We start from the raw sequence: 4,352 nt of genomic DNA on the forward strand, positions 1-4,352 counted from the left end.
TGTTTTTTAAGAATTATTTAAAATATTTACATACATATATATATATATATATATATGCATATAAAAAGTGTGCTTTAAAGCGTTCGAAAATTAATGCAATTAAGTAGACTACACTGTTGGAAAAAAATTGTAAAATAAAGATATTTAACTACGAAAAATAAAGTGCGGGAACGAAAAGTTTAACTTGTTTTTCAAAGAAAATACTTGACTAATAATCTACCAAAATGGAAAAAATTTACCTTTTTACCAACCCAAACTTTTTCTACCAGTTTTGGTAATAATTTAAAAAAGTGGTAACCCTGCCAGCGAACCCAAGCTCCCGAATTCTAACCTCAGGTAGCCGAAATATTTATATTTAAATGGAACAGTGTATTTATTTTATATTCTTTATATAAAATTCTATATAAAAATGGTATTCGTTGCATATGTCTTTGCGAATAATGTTGTACTCATCCCTGCTTAGTCGCATTTTTTGCTGGGATATGCGTAGGGAAGTATGTATGTACGTTCGACACTCTCTTGTATACGTTTGTATGCATGCGTTGTTGTTTCGTTACTTCATTAAAGGTTTACATCTTTTGTTTTATTTATGTATTTTTAATTTAACATTATGACTTACGGGAATGGTCGTGCAGTTGTGTACATTTTGTCATGTTTAATTGCTTTTCTTACGCTTTTAAATATTTAAGTACTCGAAATTTCAGCTCTACTGTACGTTTGGGATAATAATGTTTTAAAAAATTTCCGTTACCTAAGATTTATAAAATTGTGACATTGAAGTAGGAAATTTAATTTTATTGTCGTAAACATATCACACGTTTATTAATAAATATAGAAATGTAGTTCAAAATTTATGTTTTTGGAGATTTCATCATATAAATTAATAGTTGTGATAAGAAGAACATGTTGAGCCTAACAGTGACTAAACTGCCCAAAAATGGCGAAGATAGATATTTGTCTTTCCATTTCTCTTTTGGCATACGATATACCTACGGTGACCATTCGTCCCGATTTTGGCGGGTCAGAACCGATTTTAAGAAAATTGTGCCACTGAGTCCCGATTTTCAGTGTTTTCTTTATTAATTTAATAAGTCTCCCTGTACTCTGACTCAAAGATAATTTCTCGTGGCAGCACTGTCATTATCACAAAGAGCATATAATATAAGGGAGCCATAAACATCGTCAGCTTCCTTAATTTCTATCATCTTTGGCTATGTTCAGGGAACGGATTTTATGGAAATGGCCTTTATTTCTGCTAAAGAGATAAAGTATATTCGATAAAGAATGTCCATGATTTATCTTTCCCTGATTATATATATATACATTTGACTTTGCCTTTTTCTAAGATATTTGCCTTTTGCTACCTTTAACTGTAAAGGGCCAGGAAAAAGCCCTTATTCCTGATAACATGCAAGTTTTAAATGTTTCATTTTAAATTTTATTAACTCACGTCGAGCGCACGTTTAGTACATTAAAGGCTTTTATTCGCGAAAATCGAATGAAAATGCTCCCAGAAAACTTCAAAATGCATCTTTTGGTTCAATGTACTAGTTTTGTGAGTTAAAAACCCGAAAGGAGAAAATACTCAAAATAAACATTTCTAAAATAAATGTATTTTTAACCGACTTCCAAAAAAGGAGGAGGTTATCAGTTCGTCGGAATATTTATTTTTATTTTTATTTTTTTTTTTATGTATGTTACCGCATAACTTTGGACCACGTCAACCGATTTCGATAATTCTTTTTGCATCGGAAAGGTAGTGTCTCAGAGGTGGTCCCATACTAATCTGGTTAAAATCGGATCAGCGGATCATGAGATATATATATATATATTTTTTTTATATGGGAGTTGAAGTCGGTTTTTTTTTGCTAAAAATTACTTGTTTGGATTATTTTCCGGTTTTTTGTCTTTTTTTAATGCCGTACTTTGCGACTGCGCGAGTCGGAATGCTGGTAACAGAGGAAGAGGTAGACCTCCAAGTGGAGAAGAACATGGCTTCACTTGGAATTTTCAATTGGCGTCAGTGGGAACAGAAGAGAAACAACTGGCGTGCTTTTTTGAACTCAGCCAAAATCGCTAAGCGGTTACAGCGCCAATAAAGAAGATTAATACTCAATTAAATTCAATCAACCTGTATAAAAATGTGGGGATATGTCTTTCAAGTATATTGGCATGCTAATGGCACTGCCAAAATCATAATTAAACGTTGGTAATCGAATGCACTCATACACTTACATATATGCACTTACTGGCGGTAGTGACAATGAATGTTCCCTCAAAATTTGCGGCGTGCATTTCGCCGACGTTGCGTGCTGCATGCATATGCATGCATTTCAGTGAAGTTTTATATTTTTGCTTAGAGTGTGATTTTTGCCAATTATAATTTGATTACTATAACTGGATGCATAAGACTATGAAAGGATAAACATATGATTTAACGAAGCCATTTGCAGGCGTTATGAGTTAAGCAATAAAAAGTGAATACGCTTCAGTGGGCATATAAAATTCAGCATTGTAGCTTGTGGGCACTGTGCAAAGCGATGAGGAGAGCCAATGCCAGTTGCTTAATAGAAGTTCAGGGGCGGTGCGGTGCGTGAGTGTGGGCTTGTAGCTGTCAATAACCTGCGAGAAAAATAATAGCAAAAAAAAATATAAAAAAAAAACGGATTATAAGCGGTGCACGTAAATCCATTCAAAGTTTTCACTTTCTTCGCAGTCATGCAAATGGTTCAATGGAATGGAGCACTCTTATATGTATGTGTTATTTGTATGCGGTTGATAAACGAAAAAATATAAATAAATGCTTTTTTGGTGGGAATTTCTTATGAGTATTTAACATGAGCATTTATTTCAGCCACGCAAGTACCAGCGCACAGTGGGCCAGAATTGGAATTTAATGTTCATAATTTACTAGCGCTTTTCAAAAAGTTTTATTATTATTTTTGTTTTTTAATTAAAGCTTATTCAATTAGAAAGCTTCCGACTTTTGAATTTTTATGTTTGTATTAACTTTTTTATTGCAAGATTCGGAGAAAGTAGCAAATTTGAAGAATATCAAATTCTCCTGTTCCAGTTAATAAATGTTACATAATAAAAACTACTTAAAAAATTGTAGGGTTCTCCCAAAACGACAAAAAAAGAAAAGTTGTTATAAAAAAAATATTTCATCAAAACTAACAACTTTTTTTTGAGTTTTTAGAAAAATCTTGCAGTTTTATACGTCACTAAATTTTAGTATGATAAAGTGTCAGTTTCAAGTGGCTAAGACTTGGCGTTGATTTTCAGTAATTTTTTCGTTAGTTTGTGTAGTTTATATTCCTATTATATTTTATATTAAAAATCAACGCGAACTCTGCTCCACTTGGAACTTTAATTTTATCATACTAAAATTTCGTGATCTATAAAACTACATTTTGATGGAATTTTTTTTTTATAAAATTTCAAATTTTTTGGATTTTCCTTTTTTGTTTTGGGGGAACCCTACAGTTGTTTTCAACTAGGTTTTATAATGTGACATTTATTAACTAGAACAAAAGAATCGATTTTTTCCAAAATTGCTACTTTTTCTGCACTTTCTACTAAAAAATGTAATACAAGGAAGTGAAAATTCAAAAATCGGGCTCAACTGGTCTCTTGCAAATTATACAAGCTTTCAAATAAAAAAAAAATGATCTAGTTGAGTAAAAAATTAAGGCTCCAGTGAATTATGAACAGTGCATATGCCAGTTTTGAACCAGTGTGCAACGCAACGCCCATTGTAAGTTGGCTATGCTGCGGTGGACTCATCACCATGGCATTTGACGTGACAGGTGCGGTTAGCTTGACAAGCAAACAATGCTTACAAATGCACGTACATATATATATAGTTATGGACATACGTACTTACATTCAATTATTTGTTTGTTTTTATGTAAAATAATTTAATTTTTAGTTGGTAACGCTTCGATATATACTACGTACAGATATATGTACGTACTATATTGTTTGAACATGACAACAAATTTCAGCTGCCCGCAAGTCGTTTCACTTTAGCAAACTCTGCTCTTTATTAGTTTTCTTCTTCCAGTTTGTTGTGCTGTAAGTTTTTATTATCTGTGCTGTGCCGCAACGGAATTTTTGTGGTTTCGTACCCATTTTCTCTTTCACGCCACCCAGCCATTTACCTCTATTCCATGAACGTGTCGACTGAAGGCTTATTTACTCAAGTATTCGCCGCTTGCCTCCTTTGGCGGAAATTGATGCTTCGAATCGCATATCAATTAATTCAGTTAATTCTTTGTTTGCACTTTCGCTGCTATCTTAAGGTATAAATTTTCATTTTACACTATCTTTCATTAGAGTTGTGTTTTTTT

At 32.7% G+C, this 4,352-nt stretch overlaps 1 protein-coding gene across 1 annotated transcript in view; it reads right to left on the bottom strand.

Moving 5' to 3' along the window:
- The window catches only part of LOC118737052, a 47,731-nt gene that overhangs the window by 17,729 nt on the left and 25,650 nt on the right, over positions 1-4,352 (bottom strand).

This window comes from Rhagoletis pomonella, unplaced genomic scaffold (assembly GCF_013731165.1).
Source record: "Rhagoletis pomonella isolate Grant_MI unplaced genomic scaffold, Rhpom_1.0 Rhpom_scaffold_00004, whole genome shotgun sequence".
Classification (NCBI taxonomy): Eukaryota; Metazoa; Arthropoda; class Insecta; order Diptera; family Tephritidae; genus Rhagoletis; species Rhagoletis pomonella.